At 36.5% G+C, this 27,151-nt stretch overlaps 1 protein-coding gene and 1 long non-coding RNA gene across 27 annotated transcripts in view; one reads left to right on the top strand and one right to left on the bottom strand.

The window, feature by feature from the left end:
* Positions 1 to 27,151, bottom strand: part of NRXN3 (neurexin 3) — a 1,534,711-nt gene that overhangs the window by 231,946 nt on the left and 1,275,614 nt on the right. The window lies entirely within an intron of this gene.
* LOC144320158 (uncharacterized) lies at positions 361 to 26,080 on the top strand. 2 transcript variants are annotated; one of them, XR_013385722.1, is made up of 6 exons: positions 361 to 406; positions 1,724 to 1,866; positions 5,113 to 5,250; positions 12,594 to 12,700; positions 24,232 to 24,651; positions 25,704 to 26,080. It is a non-coding gene; the product is annotated as an uncharacterized LOC144320158 (long non-coding RNA). The 2 variants fall into 2 exon arrangements; XR_013385721.1 differs by lacking the exon at positions 12,594 to 12,700 and having other exon boundaries at positions 25,704 to 26,021.

Genomic DNA, 27,151 nt, shown 5'->3' with positions numbered 1-27,151 from the left:
AAGATGTGAGTGTGTACAGCAGAGTCGGAATACCAACTTATGCCTTTTTAAATCCCTTAGTACTTATTATACTCTAATTAATATTGCCCCTTTATCAATCCATGCACTCATGCACACAGATAGTCACATGCACCTGATTAAAATGAAGGATGATATAAAAAAGTTATAATGTTGAAATTTGAGACTAGATCATTCCAGGAAATCAGAAACTTGATGGTAATGAATGAACCATAGGGAGGGAAGGGGCAATGGGATAGTCAAAGGCTGGTCTTATACTGACTTTGTTACATCATTATGTCAGGGGGACCTCTATTATTTTACCTTAAGAAGACCCTCCCTTTATTGATGATGTTATAAAGTACCAGGGCCACTTCCTCCAGAGCTTTCTAAGATTGGATGGATAAAGGTAAGCCTCTGCCCTTGATTTTCTTAAAGAAACTTTTTATTTTAGAATAGTTGGGTTTACAGAAAAATTTCAAGAAAAGTAAAAGGAATTCCTATTATTCCTATATCCAGATTTTCGTTGTTGACATATTACACTAATGTGGCACAATTGTCACTGTTAATGAACCAATATTGGTACGTATTATGAATCAAAACCCATATTTAATTCTGTTTTTCTTAGTTTTTTTTTAGAAGGTTTTATTTATTTATTCATGAGAGACAGAGAGGGAGCAGAGGGAGAGGCAGGCTCCCCTGGAATGTGAGACCTGAACCCAGAACCCTGGGATCATGACCCAGCCAATGGCAGATGCTTAACCAGCTGAGTCACCCAGATGCCCTGTTTTTCTTATTTTTTACCTAATGTCCTTTCTTTCTGTTTCAGGTTCCCATTTAGGTTATCACATTAAATTTAGTCATATCTCCTTAGGCTCCTCTTGGCTATGACAGTTTCTCAGGCTTTCCTTGTTTTTAAGACCTTGAGAGTTTTGAGGAATACTAGCCAGATATTTTGCAGAATGTTCTTCAATCAGGATTTGCCTGACATTTTTCTTATGATTAGATTATGGTTATGGGTTTGGGAAAAGAAGACCATAGTGCTAAAGTGCCATTTTTAGGATATCTTATTAAAGGTACACATGGGTGATATGTCTATTCTCTCTCATTTATTTATTTAATAACTTATTCATATCAGTATAGATTATTTTGTTGCTAAAATTGGCTTTGGCCATTGGGAGCTCTTTCTATCGGCTCCTGTATCCCTGTGAAATATCCCTGTGTTTTGTTTGGGTGTTTTCTTTTTACCCTTCTCCCCTTCCTTTCTTTCTTTGCCCCACATCCACACCCCCAGGTACTTTCTTAGTTCCTATCACAAGTTGCTACAGGCTTGTCTCGTACATTCCCTGCATAGTTCCATGCAGGGAATGACCCCGGATTCTTCTTACTAGAGAATGGTATTAGAAACCCAATTAGATCTGGGTACTAGGTCCTCAGGTTTTTTAAATTTCTAGGAGAACTGAGAATTTCTAGCCCTCTCTATTCCTCTCTTCTGGTATCTTCTCCATAACTGGATTTGTAGAGCTTACCTACCAGTTTCCCTGATTTAACTCTGTTGGCTTCACATTGCTCCCCCGCTGAATTGCCTTATGCTACTTCCTTTCCCTCACTGCTTAACCAGGACACTGTTTTTGTAGATTCTAGCATCTGACCTTAAAATATTTAGGGTTTTATCTTCCTTTGAATTTTATTAAAATTACTTATACTGTGATACTTTCTCCTTCAGCTCTGACACAGTTTTGCGCATTTGAAGTACTTGTGGGTTTTATGTGTGATGGAAAATACTCTCTTCCATTCAGAGACTATTCAGAGGACCTAAAGAAATTTGGCCACATTGGAAAATCTCTAAGGAGCTCAGAGTTTAAAAAGGTATAAAAGATAAAATAAGGTTAACAAAAACAGGAAAGAACATAAAAGGATGCATACTTCCATAAGTAGACATTGCAGCATGGTGTAATGGTAAAAAACCATGGACCTCGGAGTCAGACTACCTAACTAAAATTCAACCTCAAACCTCAGCTCCACCAGTTTTGGTTTTGTGCCTGTGCATGAGCCACTTACCCTGAGTTTCAGTTTCCATATCAATAGAATGGAGATATTAATAATATCTACCTAAAGCAACTGTTAATGTCAGCTGAGTAAATATAAATAAAGTTCTCAGAACAGAGCATAGAACAGAGTAAGCTCTATGTAAATATTTATTATTGCTGTTGTTCTGAATAATATCAGGTGAATAGAAGACTGTCATTAACTAAATCTTGCATAAAAGGCCAAGGATAACCTATGAAGTTTTCTTTGCCTTTTGTGGGTTAAAATTGCAGTATTTATGATCTTTCTAGAGAAATAACAAAGCAGGTTTAGGGATATTGTTTAAAACAGAGGTGTGGGGGATCCCTGGGTGGCTCAGCGATTTGGCACCTGCCTTTGGCCCAGGGCATGATACTGGGGTCCCAGGATGGATTTCTGCATCGGGCTCCCTGCATGGAGTCTGCTTCTCCCTCTGCCTAGGTCTCTGCCTCTCTCTTTGTGTGTCTTTCATGAATAAATAAATACAATCTTTAAAAAATAAAATAAAATAAAAAAGAGGTGTGAAGCACAGGAAGTAGGACCAGGTACTTTAAATTTTTCCTCTCCAAAGAATGATCTTCACACTAAAAGAATACACATGGTTATCCAGGAAGATAAACTCAAAGTAGGAGAGGAGAGAATGGGGGAGCAATTAGATTCTACCAATGAATTCAAGGATAAGACCCAAATGAGTGCTGTTCTGCTTGTATATATGATTGTGGCACCATTGTTAGGAGTCTTTTTAAGTAATTATGAAAACAGATTTAGAAATAGGAAGATGGGAAATAATGTTCCAATTTTCAAAGTGTACACTGGATAGTGAGTAGTTGTCTTAAAATATTGGAGAAGTTAAGTTCTAATCCTCTCCCACATCATCTATTTATTTCAAGACTGTAGAGTTGGGCTCCATGAGCAAAATATAGGAGACAAATAACAAATTAATATAAGAAAAAGTTTTCTGAGAATTTGAGCTGTCCAAATACAGAAGAGACTGCATTGAAAAATACACAGATTTTAAAGTAGGTGATTATTGGACTGCACTTCCCCTCCCAAGTCCACCTCTTTTCATCCACTTCTTAGTTCTTCCGTCATGAAAGAATTTGATAATCTGGTCAAATTTGAAGCCACTCATTTGACCACACTTTACTATTGGATGGAGTTACTATACCTCAAAAAGCGCAAAAGCATGTGCTATTCTCTTTCAGATTGTACACGGTGTTGGTCTCTTTGCTTCCTCTAAACCCACATCCTGCTGGACACATTTGTTCTTTCTGGTGCTTAGAAATCTGCTCTGGGGAAAGTAGAGCAGATTCTATTTAGGCTTCAAGCCCAAGTAGACTCAAAAGCTCTGCTTTGTGGATAACAGAGCTTCTACAGCTATTAGTAACATGGCCCTTAGAAACTTCTCCCATTTTAGCAGCTCCCTCAGGAAACCCTGAAAAGCAGGTACAAAGCTGGCATTTTCAGCTTTCTGTAGAAAATACTATCAAATAGAACCCCAATCCCACCTTAACCTGTAGCAGGAGACCCACAAGATAGATGGTATACAAAATAGACGATCTTGGGATCCCTGGGTGGCGCAGCGGTTTGGCGCCTGCCTTTGGCCCAGGGCGCGATCCTGGAGACCCAGGATCGAATCCCACATCGGGCTCCCGGTGCATGGGGCCTGCTTCTCCCTCTGCCTGTGTCTCTGCCTCTCTCTATCATAAATAAATAAAATTAAAAAAAAAAAAAAAACAAAATAGATGATCTTTTGTCAGGAATGTCCAAGAGAAAATTACTGCCTTGGACAGGAAATGGGACTAAAGTGTTAAGATTCTATGGCAAGCTGTCTGATAACCATGACTTGACTTTTAAAAGATGATGTTGCACACAAAGTCCCTGATCACATCTCTTCCACAACTGAAGTTCTCTCCCAACTCTCCCCGCTAACTACACTGCAAAGAAGTCTGTGAGTTTATCTACCTTTGCAACATCTCTGCCTTCTCCTATTCAAACTACATCTCTCTTAATTCTATTACCTTTCAGCTCTCTCCATCCCCCTACAACTGCTACATATGGATTAAAAAAATGTACTTCTACATTTTATTTTGAGTACTCAAAATTTAAAAGAATTAGTGTTTACATTGAGGATGGGTGGGTAGGGAAGGACTTGGATAAAGATTCTTCTTTTTTAATTATTATTATTATTATTATTATTATTATTATTATTATTTTTCTTTTTGGATAAAGATTCTTCTAATGGGTATCTTGGAATCTTCACCCTTTAGGCTAAAATGCATTTTAACCATAGTCTCTATGCCTTGAGATTAATCTGTTTGTGTAAATCTCCTCCCCATCTATGTATTTTTACATCCAAAGAAGACAGATTCCAAAAGCCAGGTCTGAGTCATTTTGTTTTCCACACGTCAAAGGACCTGACTCAGTCTATGAATCACTTACCTGTGTTCTCAGAAAAGACTAGGTCTTCTAAGACAAAGGGTTACACTGACTACTCCCTTTCAGTCAGTTCTCTGTAAACATGAAATGATACTAAAAGATAAGAAGATAATAGAGGTAATGGGTTTGGTTGGCACTAGTCACTCAAACTAAAAAATTAACAAGAACAAGAGTAATACAAATGGGACATTTGAGAATATTGCTAGAGAAAACTAAGGTTTGACTAATAACACTGCACTTTATTTTTGTGTGTGAGAATGCCAAATGATTTTCTACTTAGTAAAAAACAACCACTTCACCCTCTTTGTCTGTTCTGTAGTATAAGAAAGAATAAAGAGAGAAATTTGTCCCTGGAGTGACATTTTCTTATGCAAACTAATGTAAATCACACATCTCTGTGTTGAAAGCTTGTCTGACAAGTATTTCCAAAGCACAAAACAAATCTCATATCAGGTTAACTTGCACTGGGCTCATGTTGGTAAAGGACTTTTAGTACTTCAGAGGAGGCTGAAAAATAATTTCCATGCGAGGAAGAAATGTACCCAAATATCATGGTGTATAAAGGGATTAGTGCTAGCTTAAAGTATTCTTTCTCCTCTTCATAACCAGGAACAATCTTTTGATCCAATCTAAGTGGTAATTTGAATGCAAGTGGAAGAACTGGAAGGCTGCAGACTACAGAAAGAGAGATGAGATCATTGAGAAGGATCTTCCTTTCACCAGGCAGGGGATCAATCTGGTAAACTGGTATGTGTGGCAGACACATCGCTATATATGTCTTAGCAGTTATGATTCCATGTGGTCATTGAGTAAAGATAGAAATTGAAAACTCAGATTGTTTTTGTTCGGAACACATTTGTGAGCCTCCTATATATGAGGTATTTTATGCTGTTTCTTTTAGATTTCACGAATTTTGATATCCAAAATTTCTCTATTAGGCATCTTTTTTATTATTCATTTATTTTTAAAGATATTTATTTATTTATTTATTTATTTATTTATTTATTTATTTATTTATGAGAGAGAGAGTGTGTGTGTGTGTGTGTGTGTGAGAACGCACAAGCAGGGGGAGTGGCAGAGGGAAAAAGGGAAGAAGGTTTCCTTGCTGAGCAGGAAGCCCAACCTGGGACTGGATCCCAGGAATCTGGGATCATGACTTGAGCCAAAGGCAGATGCTTACCTAACTGAAACACCCAGGCACCCCAGGTATCATTTTTTAGGTAAAGTAAACTGAAATTTAGAAAAACCAATTTCCCCAAGGCCATGAAGCAAATAATTGGAAGCAAGGACTCAAACTCACATCTTTTTTTCTATACCATGCTGAATCTTTACTATCCTTCTGAACTATCAGCTCACCTCTTCTTATAATATACACTTCATGGATTAAAAAGTAAAGGTGGGAAAAAGCCCTTAAACCTATTGCCAGAAAGGATGTACTACATACAAAGCAGAATGACAAGCACAGGAGAAAACCTAAGGTGGGGAGAAAAAAAAAAAAAATATATATATATAAAACCCCCACTTAGTCATACTGGGAAAGAAGCCCTTTCCCTTGTTGCACAAACTGTGAAAAAAATCCTGCTGTCTTCAGATTTGCATAACTAATCCTCAGCCTTGAACTAATATTCTCTTTATGAAACCATAGAAGAATAATTGCCACACATTTTAGAATGATCTAGATCAGCTCTGCACAATAGAAATATAATGTGAACCATCTATATAATTATAGATTTCCTAGGAGCCATATTAAAAAACAGTACAAAGAAATATGTTATATTAATTTTAATAGTATATTTTATGTAACCCAATCTACTCAAAATATTATAATTTCAACATCTAATTAATATAAAAATTGTTAATGAGATAGTTTATATCTTTAATATTAAGTCTTTGAAATCTAGTATATATTTTACACTTACACTGCACATTGCAATTCAGATGCTAAATTTTCAGAACAATTCTTTATCAGAACAATAAAGTTGTGTTTTTTTAATAAAGTTGTGCTTAATGGAAAATAGTTTACACTGCTTCAGTTTTTAAATTTAAATTGATTATACTTAAATAAAATTTAAAACTCCTTTTCTTCACTCACACTAGTCATTTTAATTACTCATTAGTCACATGTTTAGTGGCTATATTGAACAGCACAGTTCTAGATGAACAGGTGGATATCATACGGGAAAAGCTTATACTAAGACTTTCACAATGAGCAACCACAGAAATGAAAGCTAAATCGCATGTATATAACACAGACAGAATGAAGGGCATTTACTGTAAATAAATATTCGACATGCCTTTTCATCTCCTGATAACTGTCTATAATATGAACAAGACAAGATAAAACTGCAGGCAGGTGGTCTGTTCTTTGAATTCCATTCTCTTAGAGAACAGATGCAAAGCTGGTTGAGCAGAAATGGAGTGGTAATGGCACATGCAAGCTGGTTAATGTTAGACTTGCATCCTGTGGATGATGACTTCTGAAACTAACTTTTGGAAAGCATTTTTAATACTGTCATAGAATAAAACACCAGTAAGCAACTACTGATTTTCAATTAAAATATGCATAACTGATGTCAATTGTGTGGAATCAATAATTGCTTAAAGTGTTGAATAAGCTATGCATAAGTCATTTTGTAGTTGCCTAACTTATATAAAATAAACTAAAATCCATGCTGTCTTGGAAAGGTATGTCTTGAAGAAACCCATATCTGTTTAGTAAACACAAATTTAATAAGACCCAAGGCACTCAGATGAGCACTAAGATTACTCTAAGGTTATGTTATGTAAACTCTCAGGGACTCAAAAAATTTTTTGCCCCTTCAATCACCTTTCCTAAGTTTATCTCTCACAACTTTTTTGGGCTAACTTCACTCAGACCTGGACCCTGAGAATTTGGGAGTTTCTCCTTAGGCTTGAGATGGCACTTGCACTACTTTTGACCATAACTTATTCCAGGGAACATCTTCATTTAAAAGGATAGAGAATCAAAAAGATATGGTATTTATTCTAAAGGATGCAGTATCTCTAGGTGGTAAGCCTTCATCTCCTTTTCTCAGTTCTCACATATCTCAAGGATCTGATTACTATCACATTAGTATCTCACACTCTGATTAGTATCAGTGACTCTTCATGGCACTGATTTTCATCAGAGCAGGGGAAGGATGTATAATTCAAACACACTCTCAGCCCCAATAATGCTGACAGTCTTCTGAGGACCACTAAAATATCAATGCATTTACATCCTGTAACAGCTGAATTATATATACTTACACATTATGTTCAGAGAAACTTTTACACTTAGATAAATATGTCATTTTTCAACAAAACTCATATGGAAACACCCTAATTTACAAAACAGATAAGTCAGTATTGGTTTTGCATTATAAAAGAATACTTCAAAGGGTTTTTATAAGCAATCAGTTGCCTTAAAACATTCAAGTGATTATTCAACTTTTAAAAAATGATTTACACGCAGCACCTTAGGAGGGCATCTATTGTAAAGTTAAATGCATGTGTACCAGTAAAATAATTATTTGTTCTGAGGTTATTACCTTTCCATTATTCAGGCCAGCGGAGCTGTCCCAATTGCCTGTGGTGCTGAAGAGACTCAGGAAGGCATATCTGTTGTTAACATATTTTCTAAAAATTGTAATGCCTCTTTGTTAAATAAGGATCCATCAAATTGAAAGTTATTATCTCTGCTAGCACAATTAAATTGTGTTTCATTCTAAAGTGGTACTGGATCAATGAAAAACAATATATCTGTTGGTGCTTTTTCTGGTTTGCTTGTTTTCCCCAAAGTTGATTTTTAAACTACTGTTGTTTAACACACACATACATAAATACACATACAAATATTTTCTGAAATATATTTATCCTCCCATTTTATAAACTCAAGAGTTTTATTTTCTTAAGAAAGTAAATGATTACATTAGTAACATATTTACTGAATTGATACTAAAAACAATTAAGCTGAGGTGGGATCATTATCTCAAAATGAAGTTTTTATCAAGAATTCTATATGAAAAGGAGATAAGGTATGAACTGTCAGTCTAATTAATCTCACTGTACAAATAGAATTTAATACTATGACAGATGTGTAGTATCAAAGAAAGAAATAACAAGTAATCACCATATACTTTCACTGTTAAAGTACCAGAAATTTAAAATATATAACTTATTTTTCAAATAAGATTCTAAATGATGTAAAAGAAAAGAAACCAAAAAAGAATCTAAATGATGTCAGATATGTCATTATTTTTAATCAAACCCACAGTTGAAACCTCTGAACTTTTTAGAAAGATTTTATTTAAAAAGATTTTATTTATTTATTCTTTTGAGAGAGAGAGAGAGAGAGAGAGAGAGAATGAGCATGTGAGAGAGAGAGAGCATGAGGGGGAGGAGGGGAGAGGAGCAGACCACTGAGCAGGGATCCCAACAGGGGACTCAATCCAGGATGCTGAGGTCATGACCTGAGCAGAAGGCAGATGCTTAACCAACTGAGCCACCCAGGCCCCCCTGATTTGTATGTTTAAATAGCTCTTCAAGATTTTAGCTAAAAAGAGATATCTGGATGGCTCAGTCAATTGACTGGCCAGATCTTGATTTTTAGCTCAGGTCATGATCTCAGGGTTCTCGGATCCATCCTTGAGTCGGGCTCCACACTCTGAGGTGAGTTTGTGTGAGAATTCTCTCTCTCCCTCTGCTTCCCCACCCTCAAAATAAATACAATAATATATAAATCTTAAGGGATCCCTGGGTGGCGCAGCAGTTTGGCGCCTGCCTTTGGCCTAGGGCGCGATCCTGGAGACCCGGGATCGAATCCCACATCAGGCTCCCAGTGGATGGAGCCTGCTTCTCCCTCTGCCTGTGTCTCTGCCTCTCTCTCTCTCTCTCTCTGTGACTATCATAAATAAATATATATATATATATATATATATATATAAATCTTAAAAAAAAGATTTTGGCTAAATGATCTAATCTTAATCACATTGTTTTCTTTAAGAAAGTGAAGGTCTTTGAAAATTATGCTAGCAAATTATTCACAAAAGGCATACAAGGAAAATGAAATTAGGTGACTAATTTGTTAGTTGGTCTTACTGTTAGCAGTTGATGGGATTAATCAGTATTCAGGAGACTGAGCATGAATGTATATTACAAAGTCTTTGTGATTTAGTTCTTGGATCAAGGTCACAATTAGGTTAAATAAGTTATTTAATTTATAAGAGAATACTGAAATTTCAAAGTAATAGTGGAGAAGATCAGAAACATTTTAGTTCAGTGGTGAAAACCCATCTCAGAGTCTTAAAAAGATACTGAAATACATAGTTTCATCTTCATCATTCAGTAGGTAGCATATCACAATGTCTAATTTCATAAGAAATTCTGACTTGTTCAGGTCTATGAGACTCATTTGTATGTATGTTATTAAAAGGCAATCTACCAGATCTCAAAAGCAGTATCCTGAGTTAAGAAAGCCAGACAAAAAAGAACAGAATATATAATATCCTTTTTATAAAATTCTAGAATAAGAAAAAACTAGACTATGGTGATAGAAATCAGATCAGTGGTTGCTTAAGGAGAGGGGAAGATTGGAAATGTGAGTGAGAGAACTCTTGGGGGTAAGGAAAAGTTCTGTATCTTGTTAAGGATGTGGGTGGGGCACACAACTATATGCATTTGTCAAAACTCCTTGAATAGTACACTTAAGATCTAAGCATTTCACTATATGTAAGCTATACCTCAACAAATAGAAGTTAACATCAACTGAAGCAAACCACTACTCTATCCAAACATTAAAATAAATCTCAATGTAAGAAATTGGCTCTATCATAAAAATGACTGTGAACCAAAAAGAGTTCACTTGCATGGAAGTAAGGGCAAAAGTAAATTAGAGAATGCCCATCACATATAAATGGAAATTCTATTATTGCTAAATCCTTAAAATACTAAATTAGAAGTCTAGGAAGCCATTAAGAAATAAAGTCATTCATATTAAATGGATAAACTGCACTAAATTGAAAGAAATAAGCTAATTAGCCTCAATATAGTATATAGGCTAGTTTTAATTTGGATTAAGAAAATTATCTACTTTAAAATCTGTTAAAGGGGTTTCTTTTTATACTGCCTAAGGATTAGTATTATTATTAAAGCTTCTCTTTGTATTTTATTGACAATTGTGATTCTATGAAAATATTAAGATGTGGACTAAAGTAGAACACAAAAAATTATTTTTAATCCCTATTTTAAACAATGTTTAAAATCCTAACACAAGGTTGCTTGTCGACAAGGATAAAATATAAGATTGTGGCTCAAATCAGAGTGAATTAGTGATAATGATGATTCCTAAATGAAGATTTCACTAAAGATATGGTGATACAAGAGTAAACCTTTACAGAAAAAAAAAAGGAAAAAAAAAAGAAAAAGTAAATTCCTTTAAATTTTGTATTGTTACATAAAAAGTATGTTTCACATTCAGAAACATAAATAGTATATATTTTCACAAATATTTTTCATCTAAATTTTGCTCAAAGCCATAGACTCTGAATAAAATCATACCAAGGTTCTTGGAGAGCCGTGAAGGGCCCAAATGCTATTTGTAAAAATATTATCTCAATGTTTTCCTTGTCCTCCACCAGGTTATCACTGTGTTCCACTGATATCCACAGGGAATGTGTTTTTTTTTAATTTTTATTTATTTATGATAGTCACAGAGAGAGAGAGAGAGAGAGAGAGGCAGAGACACAGGCAGAGGGAGAAGAAGGCTCCATGCAGGGAGCCCGACGTGGGACTCGATCACGGGTCTCCAGGATCGCGCCCTGGGCCAAAGGCAGGCGCCAAACTGCTGCGTCACCCAGGGATCCCTCCACAGGGAATGTTTTATAATGGGAGAGAAAGAAGGAGTTTTTGTTGGAGCTAAAGCCCTAAGACTTTAGGAAGATAGAGGGGATAGTAGAGCTTGAGAGACAGGTTGCAGGCAAAAGCTGAGAGAACAATCATAAAATTCAAGAGAAACTCCCAAAATCTGAGGTACAAACAGAACTTCTTAGCCAAGGTGAAATTCCATGGCATAGAATTGGAGAAGCAGCCATCGATCACATTTCTATGGAAAATTCAGCATCACTTGGACACCAAGGAGGCTGCAGATTTGGGTAGAAAGGGGCTTAGAGGGTTCTCATGATGGATGGATGGGTTTTCATGGTAGAGCATATGCAATGAGATTGGAGGCCAATGCTTTACAGATAATGGGATGATGGAGAGACAATGGCTAATTTAGATAACATGATGCCTTAAGATGATTGCCTTATTTGAGGGTACATGTGACATACTCCTGAAGGATGTTCAAAAAATAAGTGGCTAACAATTTAAAAGGTGCCAATTTCTGACAATGAACCCAGTACTGACTAGTATCATCATAACCTTGAGAGTAGTTAGGCAGATTGGGTCTAAGACATTTAAGTTAAATGTTGATATTCTTTTTTAGCACATTCTGCAAGTACTTTATTGTAAAAACATGATAAGCATGCAAATAAAATACATATGACTTCATGTTTTATAGAATACACCATAGAAAAACAAAATTAGGCTTATGTCTTTGTGGATAAAATCTATTACTCATGTTTCTGCAAGCCATATGTATATGATATATTTTCTATTTCATGTCACAAATCTAGTTTCTACTCCACAGGCAGAGAGTAGCATTTACTAAATTTTTATTACATTCTTATGTAATAGTACTGTTGTTATTTTACAGTAAAGTTTAAGTCAGCTTGATTTTAGCATCAGAGACTCATTAAGAGTAAGCAATTTGGTGCTTAATGAGTTGTTAACCCTGAGTAAATATATTAAAATAATAGAGTGATAAATTTAAATTAAATTGAATGGGGCCTGTATTTTGTTCAATAATGTCTTCTGCAGCAAGAGAAAGTGCCACTTAAAAAGCAATTTTTGGTCAAATATATTCTGAATTACTTATACTTACTTCTCACTCACATATCCATCTCTTCCTTATTTCTTTTTCTTAGTTATCCTGTTGCCTTTTCTCTCTTAAATATTCATTACTCTGAATATTTCCATTTCTATTTCTAAAGGGAATAATATATTGGGGTCTACACAACTGGAATACAACACTGAATAAGTCTTGGGCAAAATGAAAATTTCCCTGTAATAACTCTACATATTTGAAAAATATTACTGAGTAAGTAAAGAAACTAAAATCCAAAATCGCTTTTGCTAACAATAGGTTTGTGGGCAGACAAACATGGAGCTTCTTGGTTCATTCATTATATGCACCTACACCATGGTCAATATGATGTTTCTTTCAATATCTCAGCTCTCTGTGGTCTCAATCAAGACTGTCAAAATAACTGACATAAATAAAATTCTAGTACTATAATAGAGCCACAGAGCCTCAGGAATAACTGAAGAGCAACAAAGCACTTCATCTGCCTCATGGCTTATCAACTAAAACGGTCAGCTTAGTTCAAATATAAGATATTTTCCCCTGCCCCATAGGAAACTAATAGAGTTGAGCTGGGTTTAAGGTTCACAGGTAGAGTCTGAGGTTCAGGTGACATGAAAAACTATCCTTTGATTTAAAAAGAAGCAGATTTGAGTTGGAACCAATTGGGAAAAACCAAATATGTGATTCTAAAACATCCCTATTTTATCTATTTATATGGCCATAACAACATTTTGATTTATGATGTTACAGTAGTCATATAGACCTCAAATTCAGGGACAAACTAGCTGTGAATGAGAGCCACTTCTATAACAGAGTGGGCAAAATGTAGAAATTGCTCAGAATTGACATCTTGACAGGTAATATTTTCCTGTCATGAATCTGAAATGGCCTATAACATATTTGAGCAAGACTATGAGGTAAGTCACTCAGATATATCATTTAAGAATTGTATTACTCAAAAAAAAAAAAAAAAGAATTGTATTACTCAAAGAGAAACTAGAATCCAAGGGCAAATGAACAATATGCATGAAAAGTCAAACACACATATAATTTCAGAAATTCAAACTCAGACCACCTTTTAAAGTGTCACAAATGAAAACAGATAAACACTTAAAGACTTTTCCTTACTTCAAGTTCTAGGTCTTACCATCAACAGTCTACTAAATCCTGTTCACAAGACTTGCTGGTGCTCATAAAGACAGGGTGTATTTACCTACATAGGATAGTATTGCACAAATATATGTGTGACGCATCTTAGTCTAGAAATTCAATATGGACACACACAGTATTATTCACCTTGGTTCTTCCATTTACTTATACAGATCTCCCTCTTCCTTATATATCTCTCCCTCTTTCCTCATCTTTGGCTCTCTTTTTGAACTCTATACATGCACGGTTGAATGTGTATTTGGGAGCATGCAAATTTACACATTTGTCTTAAAAACATAAATTTGCCATCTGACTTTAACACATTGCTAGCCTGATTTTAAAACCATGCAATTAAGAGAGGTGTTGACAGCACTTGAAAGAAGTGTCCAGCAAAGATGCATCATGGCGGTGATCCAAGGTCTTCCTTGACAAAAGTGTGTGGTGAAAATGACAAAGATCTCACGAGAAAGCTGAAATAAAAGCTTTCCAAGAAGTCAAGGGAAGAGACACATATAGAGGCAAAATTATCTTACAGAACAATTTATCCTGCTTTTTTTTTTTTTAAAAAAAGAGCAATGATTTAAGCTTGCATAACACCTTTCATTCAAAAGAATGCACTCTACAAGTAGTTAAGCTGATTCTTTGAAAACTGCCAATAAAATGCCTCCATATTCTATCATGAGGCTAGTAAAGGCTTTATAGATGACTTCCCATGAATAATCCTAACACAACCATTTTGAGAGGAAAATGCAGAAAAGACTCAATCATGGTGAGGAGGGAGTAGCACTGAAATGATTATCAGTGTGACTGAGTTATTGGCAAGAGTAGAAGTTATTAGTATTTAGTTACTAGCAAGTAACTTGGGTCTAGTGATGATAATGAAGTAGTAGCTTAATGCAGTCTACAACTACTATTGTGAGGTTAATAATTTGTTTATGCCAATTAATCAGTGGCAAACTAAAATATGAAAAAGTGCATGAATAGCTAGTATTGCTATAAAAAAGAAAAGTAGGGATGAATAAAATTGCCACAAAAATCTTGGATAAAAAAGGATTTCAATAATACCTTCTCTCAAAGAACACAAAAGGGCTCCATGTTAGACTTGATTTTAAAGTTCAATTTCAAGTATAATGAAGGTAGAATTTGTTGGCATTCTATAATCTATATATATAGAGAGAGAGATTCTATAATTTGTAATAATATAATCAAGAGATACTTGTTCTAAAGATCTCTCTACCATAGCTATAGGCTACAAAGACATGAGTAGGAACAATATGCAAAGGTAGGGGAGAAAGGCGTAGATCTTGGTTAGACACTTATGATTAAAAAGAGAATCCCACATCAGTAAATGATTTGTTTTAAGGATCCTTTCCTATTCCTATTTTGGCCTCTCCCAAATATTGGGTACTGCAAAGTAGGTCACTTTGGTTTTTTTGTTGTTTGCTTTTTTTTTTTTTAATTTTTATTTATTTATGATAGTCACACAGAGAGAGAGAGGCAGAGACACAGGCAGAGACACAGGCAGAGGGAGAAGCAGGCTCCATGCACCGGGAGCCTGACGTGGGATTCGATCCCGGGTTTCCAGGATCGCGCCCTGGGCCAAAGGCAGGCACTAAACCGCTGCGCCACCCAGGGATCCCTGTTGTTTGCTTTTAAATAAGCAAACTGAGTTCTAATTCATCCTCTACCACCAATTACTAAGATCTTCAACAAATTATTTAACTTTAAGAGGGCACCCAAATATGCCATCCCACTTTAAAAATGAGGAAGTGGGGTCCCAGAAAATTGTTTTAGCCTAAGCTCTAAAATGTGAGTCGATAACAGCTTTTATTCATTACGGCTTATAAGGGCAATAGGATGTTATATCCAAAATGAAAGTGTGGCTTCTTTATCAAGAACATTTTTCCTCTCCTTAAGGTATATCAATAGATTTTTTTAAAGATTTTATTTATTAATTGATGAGAGACACACAGAGAGAGGCAGAGACATAGGCAGAGCGAGAAGTAGGCTCTCTGCAAGGAGCCTGATGTGGGACTCCATCCCAGACTCCAGAATCACGCCCTGAGCTGAAGGCAAACGCTCAACTCCTGGGCCACCCAAGCATCCCTCAATAGATTTTTAATAAATTCAAGTAGGGAATATTTTTACATTCATCTGTGAAATAATTGCCACTGAAAACCAAGGCAAATCAGACTTCAAGGGCAAAGTCAAAGGAATGATTGACTGGCTATACCATGTTATTTTCCCACAGTTGATTTCCAATAAACCTCCCACCCAATATTTGACCACATCCAACATTATACAATGGACATTTCAAAAGAAAACAAAACTATTACTTAGAAGAATAGTGTCAGATAAATCTTTTCATATTTTTTGTGTATTCAGTTTATCCAACATTCTGATAAAATAAAACTCCACAAGATTCACATGAAAAATGTGAGCTTTACTTATTTCTATTCTTTTGCTGTTTTCAAGTTATATTACATTTGCTCAAACAAATAATATAAAACATGACATGTCCTAGCTGGCAATGTACTTTAATTTGAAATCCTAATTATGATTGACTCTGTTACTAAGAATGCCAAGTATTTGGCACATACATCTCCCAGGGCCTGGGGAAAAGAAAAATGAAAAGTCAATTTCTCTGTTGCTATGATTAGATAAGCAGAGAGGCAGGCAGTTGTGCTTACTTGAAGGAGCACCATATGCTAAGCCACAAGCTTGGCCTTCATATATTGTAAAACCAATGTGCATGCACAGCTAAGACATAGGAAAATCAGTGGTGTGTGTACACTAATTAATAAGTCAGTAGCAGTTTGCTGTCCACTCATAACTCATCTATAAGAGAATACTCCTGAAAAGGAATGTCAAGGTTCTTCACTATATCCAGATTGTGTTATCAAGTATCTTCCTAAAACTAAAAAAGAATAATATACTTCTATCCAGTCCTTATCCATTTGGCTGGCAAGAGTTATTCCTTCTTTATCAAAGTTCTCACATGGATTTCACCCTAATCTTTTCAAACTGTGCCATATCCTTCTAGAAAGTGGCCATGATTCCCTTAGAGATCTTGCAGACCAGGTGAGAATAAGTCCTTATGTTTATAGGTCTACAAATTTCCTTCCTTTGACCAAACTCATCTTGGCAATGTGGACATGAAATCACTTGACTAAAATTAACTCAATGTTTTTGGGCAGTTTCTAACATAAAAGATGTCACTTGTCATGTTACACTGATACGAGTAATGCAACATATTTATTAAGATGTGAACGGCTCATTCCCTTAGAGGGCTGTGTCTGTCCCCTAGAATCTAGCATTTGAAAGTTACTCAACTCAGAAAAGAGGGACGCCTGGGTGGCTCAGTGGTTGAGCATCTGCCTTTGACTCAGGGCCTGATCCCGGGGTCTGGGATCAAGTCTTGCATCGGGCTCCTGCAGAGAGCCTGCTTCTCCCTCTGCCTGTGTCTCTCCCCCTCTGTCTCTGTCTCTCTCATGAATAAATAAATAAAATCTTTAAAAAACTTTTTTTCAGAAAAGAACTTTGGTTGCTTTGCCTGGTTTATTTTCAAATGCAAACAGCATCCCCAGCTATTTGACTTCAACTATTACTCAAAATCTCCACTTTGGTCTGAAAGGCTGCAGAAGGTAGTTTTACACGTCCATTTGCAGAATAGAGGTTCCTGGTCTATCTCTCCTATTCATTAATTCCTTTTGCTCATGCAGGGAGTTCCCTACTCCTGCTGCTATAGGCCTTTCTGTTGTCACTCAGCAAGGGAGGTATCCTTAGGAGATCAGTGGAACCCCTAGAGTACTAAAGCTACTGGCATTCCTGGGGTGGGAAGAAATAGTCCCTTCTCCAAATCTGTATAAAATACTGTCCTCTAGTTGCAGTGTTTGTGTTTCAAGATCCACAAGATTTTGAGTAAAATTGCTGTCTGGGACTCTTGTCTGCATTCTCTATTCCTTAATCTCCATAGTCATCTGTACCTCTAATTACCTGTGTAGTTAACTTCCCTTTGCTCCTCCAGGTAAGAAATTGCACTCCAGGTAAGTAGTCCACATGCATATGGACTCATGAAAGTAAATGCCCATCTGTGGAAAATTAGGGTTTTGTTTGCTTCTTTGTTTTACTAGATGCTGTAACTCAAATCTCTGATAGGTTCTTAGGATATTCCATCTGACTTTTGGATTGACACAATATTCCCTGTCTTCAAATATGTTTTTTCCCAGTTGCCCCTGACCATGGTTTTTATTCATCATACATTTCCACTTGGCTGAACCCACTAATGGATGAAAAAAGAGTTTATACCTGGAAAATGGCTCAGTTAAGCTCCCTATAGAATTCACTGTCACTCTAGCCCCCCAAAATAATTAAAATGTCCAGGAAAAAAATAACCTAGTAATGGCCAGAAACTCTACTACTTCAAAATCTATTTTCTCAAGTAATGCATTGCAATTCCATGATGACTTCATGGAGTTGGGGCAGACATTTCTTATAGTACACAGTACTCCAAAGATGTAATCAGCTTAATCCTTTCATCTAACAGTTATTATCACCAAAAGAAGGGCTGCCTCTCTCCAAACATGAACAGACTATAATGATTTGGGACGAATTGTCTAAGTCATTTTCTGGAGTGGCTTAAGTGTAAACTTAAGTTCACAGAAAAGGAGGGAGGAAGGAAAAGAATGGACCCAGAAAGCAAAGATTTATTCTAGCAGACAATGCTGTTTAGCTAGGGCTGCCTTCTTCTTCCATCAGCCAAAACAGACCTTTCTTGATCTTAATGATAAAAATCACAGGCAATCCATAAACTTATTAGAATAAAGATGACCATGATCAGAACAAACACCAAAAATAATACAGGGGAAAAGTTAAGTAAACTTTACTATCAAAGCTTACTTCTGACTGCCCTGCAAAAAAGGGGGCAAAGAGCCTACCTTCCTTGGTAATGTTGGGACAACAGTAGCTACTTAGCACATCTATGTCCAGGCACTGTTCTAAAGGCTCTACTTAGATTCTATCAAGCAGTCCTTATTACTTTGGAAGGCAGGTAACGCCTTTTTCTCTATTATTAAGTCAGAAAACTGAGGCTCTGAGAAGTACCTGACTTACCCTTACAATATATATTTACGTTAGCCACTTGGGAATTTAGAAGAATTTAACCTCTCTAGGTTTGTGGTGTTGAGATCACTCTTTGAATTAGACTGTTTTTTTTTTTTTTTTTTTTCTGTTTTACGTGATTTTTATGTAGTAACTTAAAATACAATGAGGGAGCAAAACATTTTTTAAATACTGTGGAATTTGCTTTTAAACAACATGTTACTGAAGGAAATACACCTAAGACTATCTCATCTTTCTAAAAAACTGATAATAAAAGTCAGGACAAGTATTACTAATGAAGTGATCTCATCTCTTATCTGGCAGGTGCTCTGAAAATGCCATAGTAAAATTTTGCTGAATTATGAAATTGGTCAATGTTATACATAGTGCTTTTGCCATTTTTTCATTCATCCACTCATTCAGTAAACCAGTATCATTAATTTATAACCAGTGCCAGGCATTATGGTGCACACAAAATTACAAAACAGCTATGATCTATGAAGAGAACCTAGGATATAGTTGAAACCCCAGCATTTTAAAATTTGGATCTAAGAGTTATCAGTCTAGTGTCCTGGAGCTTCTATTATTTTACCGGTGAAACTATGGATGATAATTATACTTCCTTAAAATGGTGCCTTAGAGATCAAATGAGACTATTTGAGAAGACTCTTATATAGGCTACAAAATACAATAAACACGTAGCTTAGTTATACTCCTATTGCATGACAATTTTAAAGGATCTTACACCTAGTTGGTGAGGAAAAACATACACAAATAAAGATAACTAACAGGCCAGTTGATAAGTGCTAAATGAAAGGCTGAAGAATTAAGATTTAAGGAATTTAGAGTAAGGGGAAAAGTAATTTCTAGTGGGAGAAATATGATTTGACTTTGGCTTTGAGATGCAATTAAGATAAGAAGAAGAACAAGAATGACACACCAAAGAAACAAAGATATGAACAAAAACAATGAAGCAGTAACTAAATATCCCGAGTCTGGGCAATGCCTGTAAACCCCTGTAACTAGAACCCCTATCAGCCAAGGAGAATTGGAGGAGTTTGGGTGGATAGTGGGCAACATGGGTTGCCTTCAACTCATGTTAAGCAAACTGGGAAATTTTTTTTCAAAGATTTTATTTATTTATTCATGAGAGATACAGAGAGAGAGAGAGGCAGAGACACAGGCAGAGGGAAGCAGGCTCTATGCAGGGTACCCGACGTGGGTCTCGATACCGGGTCTCCAGGATCACACCCTGGGCCAAAGGCAGGTGCCAAACCGCTGAACCACCCAGGGATCCCGGAAACTGGGAAATTTTAAACAGGCAACCAACACATGGTTTTGGAGAGATGACATCAAAGCTGAACTCCAGTAGATGAGTCTGGCTCCTTGTCCAGAGGAGGCTGGAGAGGAGGAGGGGATGAGAGCAGAGAATCCTTGGGGAAGCTTGGTACTAAGAGCCAAGATTTGGGGCACCATGTCTAAAGGTTTTTTTCCTAACTTGGATAATCAAGGATTTGCAAAGGGCAGGTGATTAGGTCAAAGTCAAGTTCAGTTCTGATCAAAGCCCTGCCCCTAGAGCTGAGCTGATTCCTATATTCTACAAGACATGAGTAGCCAAGTGAGATTCCTGGTCCCTGGGAAAGGTGTCCTAACCTGACAGCAGAGAGAAAAAGCTTCCAACCTGAGTGCCTTGCTCTCTGAACAGACTGGTTGATCCCATTATGGCTGGGTGAAGTGAAGCAATTTTTCACAGACCTGAAAATAAGATTTATTTTTAGTTGTTTTGAGAAAAAAGGTTGTCAGAAAGGATTAGGCCCACATTTTTTTTTTTTTTTTCTTCTGGCACTCACACCCCTCCCCACTTCCATTTCTTTTTGCTTTCTTTCTGCCCATATTCTACAGTGACGGAGAGTGATTCCTCTTTGGTTTTTTTTCCCCCCTACTTTGATCAACATCAGGAGATTTTTTTAAAAAGCTGAAGCAAAATAACAAAAGCAGAACACATCCTGAGTTAACTGAACTTCAAGGTAGAAGCTCAGCAATGCTCTTCCCACACACTGAAGAAGCAGATAAAATGGACCAAGCTATTTATAGTCACTTTCCCAATTCTAATAATCTTCCATTTAATTAGGACTGTAAATAGCACCAGTGAATGTTCTGTAGCAACACATGAGCAATCCCAGCCCCTTCTCAGAATATATCCCACCCCAGGCAAGGAAAGAGTATCAGAGTGGGTTCTTCAGCTCAAAGACACTGAATTAGGGAAAAAAGAAAAAGCTATCATTTTTTTGTTGTTGTTGTGCTACATAGAAGAAATGACTGAAAGTTTAAAGAGACAGGAAATTCTAGTTCTCCTCTACAATTCTAAACAATGTCAGTGATAAAATACTCCATACACATGTGCACACTTATTAAATCTTGCATTGGTCAAAATTCTAAACAGTTGCTGCAGACATTGTTGAGTTTAATGGTATATATGTAAGCTTCAAGTTAATACATTTTTATTACTTATTTAATAACATGGAAGATAATTCAGAGAACTCCCAATTATACAGTCAATCCCCCAAACCTATAAACTCAGCTACATGCATTCATTCGGAGAGTACATTTGTCATGTTCCAGAATCATTAACACTTAATTTAGGTGCAGTGTGCATCTCCAACCCTGTGATAGTACATGTCTCTGTTTAAACAATCTATTTGAAATAAAGAGTAATAGCATAGTGATTGTAACAAAAGAAAGAGGGCAAAGTTATTCAGTTCTGTCATTTTCTGTGACCACTTGGAACTTTCAACTATTTTATTTGTGTCCATTCAGTGAATGAGAGAGAGATCCATTATGTAATGTTGTTTGGTAACTTCCAATTTTACATCTGAAATATTTCTACTGAATTTGAACAATAGCTTTAAAAATGAAATGCATCATTCTACTTTGTTAATTGTTTTAAAACAAAAGAATAAAGCATGAGAGCTACTAAATTATTAAATGATTATTGCTGAAAATAATCTCGTCATAGAGAGTCAGAAAGTAGAGTGAGGATGTTAATAAATGACTTACATACTTTAGGGATTCAGCTCCTGTGAGGATGTTAATAAATGTGCTTACATACTTTAGGGACTCAGCTCCTGTTTTACACACACAAACACACACCACACACACACTTGAAATTGACTTAAAGGTATTTCGCTCCTTGCAAACATATCCCCCTGACTAAAATGTCCGGAAAGCCTTTCCTTTTGCCTTGTCTCAAGATGTGGTAGCTGCAGTAGATTTCCTGTTTTTCTCATTTGGAAATGATGGGTTTGGTGAGACCTTTGGAGAACAGCCTAAAATGAGAAGCATATTGCACAGTGAAGAATTTAATTTCCCCTCCCCGCCCCGGGAAAACTATGGCCTTTGCCCTCTAGTTCTGGGAAGTCATCTATAAACCCTTGGATTATTATACTTGATAGGAGTACTGTCTTTGGTAAAGATAGGGCTGGCGTGCCAGACAGTTCAACACTGGGACTTATGGTGGGCCTATGAGGTACATCAATACTGTGACTTAAGGTGGGGACTTAGAGGGCACACTGTCAGCTCTACCTCCTGAGGAGCTTAAGATTGATGTCAGCCATGTGGGCAGTAAACCATGTTTATGTGATGGAATATTCCCTCCAAAACAAGAACAAACAACAACTCTGGACACCAAGACTTGGGTGAGCTTTGCTGGTTGGCAATATTCTGAGCATATACTGTCACATATCATGGCCAGAAGGAGTAAATACTGTCTGTGACTCCATGGGGAGAGGACAACTGGAAGCTCCACATTTGGATACCTGGAGTCTATTCCATGTGTCTTTTCCCCGTTTTCCTTAGCTTATTTTAATCTGTATCCTGTCCCTTATAATGAGTATAAGAACTGCAGTGAGTTATGTGAATTTTACCAAATTATCAATTCTGAGAGTGGTTTTGTGAAACTCCTGAACTTGCAATTGGTGTCACAAGTGAGGGCACTCTCATAGACTGCTCCCTCAAACTTTTCACATATGGATGATTTATCTTTCACCCAGAATTGGTATGATAACAAAGAGCATATTGTGAATGTGTTTGGTTTTTTGAAGCTAAAGCTGACAGCTATTATATTAGACATTAAATTAGTGTAAGGACATCACACAGCCCTGGTCTGTGGAGGGGAGTATTATACTGGTCCTGCATTAATCACAACCTCTATGTATAGGCATTTGTCTGCTACCAGCAATGTGTCCATTTTACATGTACATATGGATCATCCATTGTGCGCCATATCTTATACCTGATGACACAAAGTAACATAGGATCTCTGCATTAAGGAATTGTCTAATGACTCAGAAAATTATGTACACATGTACACACATATACACACACAAACACTATAAAAGAGGATACAAAGTGTGATGGTGTATGCCAAATTCAAAGGACTCAAGTTTCTCCAGAAGTGAGTTTCTGACTTTACAGAAGAAGGTATGTTTGGGCTGAGTTTCGGATAATGTATATGCAAAAGGGAAGGAAAAGATAAATTAGCCAACAATGTATCCAAACTGAAAGTAGTCTAAATATAGCAGTAAGAACACATTCAAAAGACTGAAAGCTAGGCTAAGATAGAGGCTTCGACAAAAACTCCAAGAAGACTTTACTAATTATCCTGGAGAATGCTAACAGTGATGGGAAGCAATTGCTTCCTGCTATTGAGAATACAACAAAAAAAGCAATGGATTTTTTTTTTTATAGTAGGAAGAATTTAGATGAAATATTTGGAACATTCTACTGCTAGAGTTAAGAGACATTGGTGAATACTGGGAATCTTAAAATGTGGGTAGGGGTCACATCTGCAAAAGTTTGGGATAATATAAGAGATGACATTGAGCTTCCTCTGAATTCTGGGACTTTATGGAAAGTGAAAAGAAAAGGTAAAGGTCTGGGATAAAAGTGGGATCAAGAGAGGGAATCTGTGAAATGAGTCAGAATCTAATCCATGGGAGGCCAGCAAAATGAAGCCTGAACAGATAGGAGGTGACAGCGGGGCCATAAGGCTGCCGTCTGTCCAATGCCAAAATGAGAACAGAACCATCCTCCCATTTGTCCCTCTCCTGCGTTAAGAATCCTTCTCCCCCATCCAATTGCTCTATAACACAACTCTTCAAATAAACAAATCATTTACCATTTCCTGTTTATTTTTTTTCTTTTTAGAATCCCAGATTTTGACATCTGTGGTCTAAATAGATGGACCTCCTTAAAGCAACACATTCAAAAGAAACTGTTGTGTGATCATGGCTGTCACTTAATTTCTTTGCTATTCTGATATCTATGTGTGCTTAAGAAGGTAAATAAATGGAAGAGAAAGAATATCCAGGAGAGCTTTTGACCTTCGCTGCTTTCCCCTAAATATATATTTACACACAGTTGGCAGAGATTGGTGGAAGGAAGCATGTGTGAATAACGTCCTTGGAGCCCTTGGGAAAATGCATTTTTAATTTATTTCTGCTTCTTTCCTTACCTAGATCAAATAAGTGGATAATGCCAGAGAGACGGGCGCCATCCCAGCAGCCTGAGAAAGAAGCAATTACACATTCTTTTGCTCTCCCCTTGAAATCAGCACAGATAAGAAAAATACCATTTTGGCAGCACCTGCTGCTGCTGGTTTGGGGACTTTTTTTGTCTTTCTTCTTCCCAGAAAGAAAGCAAAATCTAAATTAAAAAAAAAAAAAAAAAGCACAACTTGGCCAGCTGATCAATTTTACAGCAGACTCTTGCAGCAGACTGGCTATTGTGTCTGAATCATATTTTCCCAGTTGGATTATAAATGCATGATTGACTGAAAGAACTTACAAATGCATATGAAAAGCAGGAGCAGCATCCTTCTCCATTTCTGCATGAAAATAAGAGACATAAACCTCAGATACATCCATCCATATGCTTAGGTAATGATCTCACTGAAAGATAGGGATGGAAACCAGGGATTATAAGCCATCACTGACATGGAAGGGGGACTAAAATGACAGGAAATTCTGCTTTAGAGAGAACAAAACACAGAATCCAAAAATAAACCTAGTGAGACTGGAGGTCAAGTACAACATGGTGCCTTCTTCCAGTTATTTTTGTACTTGAAAAACAAACAAACAAAATGCAGGTCACTTTTAAATTCAACATTTTACCTTTTGTCCTTTCTTAAGCATCTCAGCTTATTTTGTTTCTTTTTCCCTTCCTCTGAATCCACCCTCCCCTAACCACTACAAGCATATTTCAAAAGAATTTGCTTATGCCTTGGGTTCTTGCTCTCTTTACCATTCTTCAATCTTCTACGGAGTTCTTGGATTCCAAGCCCCAAGAGGGTAGGCAGCAGGCCTCCGTACTAAGTTTTCTGTTTCAGTAGCCAACTCAGCGCTATGCACAATTAGGTACTTAATTGCTTTGTGATGACTATGATTGATGATGTTTTCCACATATACTAATTCCAGAGAGAAATTCACTTCCCCTATCAGATGGATTGCATACAAATGACTACTCCAAAAACATGACTGCAACAAATAATTCTAGAAAATAAGGTCTTTGAATTTTTACTAGAAGGCCCATTTCACTTACAAACACACAAATAGAAATCAATGATAATGTTGCTTTTATAATCTACTTTCTTAAAGCAAGAATGTCACATAGATTGGGCGTTGGGGAAGAACATCAATGAATTATAAATTATACAGCTTATTTTGTTTTCTTGAATGTTCTGTCTCAATTACTTCATCTGTAAATTGAGGATATTAACCTTTTACCTTGTGGTGATTTTAAAATAGGTCTACAAATTCTTTAACATTCCTCCCTTCAAAAGATACAACCTATATTCACTCTTCTTTATTGTGGGCCAGATGTAGTGACCTACTTCTAATAATCAGCTAAGGCAGAAATGAATGCTTTTGTCTGATTCTCTTTCAGTCTTTCTCTTTCTGTCTCTCTGTCTCTCTCTTCACTTGTCCTTCAGGAAGTTAGTCATCATGTCTGAAGATACTCAAGTGCCTGTGGAGAGGCCCATGAGTAGAGGAACAGGGGACTCTTGCCAAAAGCCAGCACTGACTTGCAGTCGGGTGAATGTGTCATCTTAAAACCTCCAGTTCTAGTCAAGCCTTCAGACAACTGCAGCCCTGGTGGGCATTCACTGCAACCTTGAGAGAGAGTGTCTGAACCAGAATAACTCAGCTTAGTCACTATTGCATTCCTGACCCATAGGCATCGCAAGAAATAAAGTTTAACCATCGTTGTAAGCCACTACAGTTCCAGGTAATTTTTTGGACAAAACTAGATAATTAATATAATTCTTTTCTCATAGTATTCTTCTGAAGGTCGAATGAGATGACATGTAAAGAAGTTAGCATATCATGGTAATCAATAAACACTAGTTCTGTACTTCTACTTGGCAGTGATCAAGTGTTATTATGACTACACTAATTTCATAGACATTTCTTAATCCAGGAAGTGCTTAAAGTATATGTAGAATTCTACAAAAGATAGAGGAGGAACAAGCCTATGTGAGGTTAGCTTAAAGCTTCTCTCCATGCCATATGGATACTTCACTAAGTTGTGAAGTTTATCCTAATGGCTTCTAAAATTGTGGTTAGGAAGAAGATGGCACCTGGTTAAAAAAAAAAGAAAAGCAACATGGAGAAAATAGCATTGAGAAGGTTTAATTGTCTCATACCTGTCAGTAAGAAAAAAAAAAAAAGAAGAAAAATAAGTCAAAGAGTTAAAACTCCAATAATAATTATATTAATAATAAAATTTATTACAATGACTATAACATGTATCTAGGTATGCTAGATGATTTACATGGAGCATCTTAATCATAGCTAGTAGTACATAAGCTAAGTACTATTCTTACACCCTATTTACAGATGGGAAAACTGTAGCTCATAGATACATTAGTTTTGTAAGGTTAAATAGATAGTAAGTAGTGTGGACAGCCCTGTTGGCTCAGCGGTTTAGCACCTGCCTTCAACCCAGGTGTGATCCTGGAGACCTGGGATCGAGTTCCACGTCGGGCTTCCTGCATGGAGCCTGCTTCTTCCTCTGCCTGAGTCTCTGCCTCTCTCTTTCTGTGTGTCTCTCATGAATAAATAAATAAAATTTTTAAATCTTAAAAAAAAAAAAAAAGATAGTAAGTAGTGGAATTCAGGAGGGATAAACCTAAGTCTGCATTCTTAATCTTTATGCTACACCATCCTCCCTAGTAAATGGCAGCAAAACATATATCCACGTTGGAGGATAAATGTAAGTGATTTTTGAGCAAATGTCAATTGTTGGTAGAATATACCAACAAATAATTGGTATAACCTCTTGGTAAAATGTTATGGACTAGTTTTTCTACTTTTTGTTATTCGTTTATGCTCCTTTCAAATCCCTTCATAACTGTAGTTGACATGAGTTTGCCTTTAT

The sequence above is a fragment of the Canis aureus genome, chromosome 9 (assembly GCF_053574225.1).
Source record: "Canis aureus isolate CA01 chromosome 9, VMU_Caureus_v.1.0, whole genome shotgun sequence".
Classification (NCBI taxonomy): domain Eukaryota; kingdom Metazoa; phylum Chordata; class Mammalia; order Carnivora; family Canidae; genus Canis; species Canis aureus.
The sequence above is the reverse complement of the archived record's forward strand: the minus strand, read 5'-3'. Positions and strand labels throughout refer to the sequence as shown.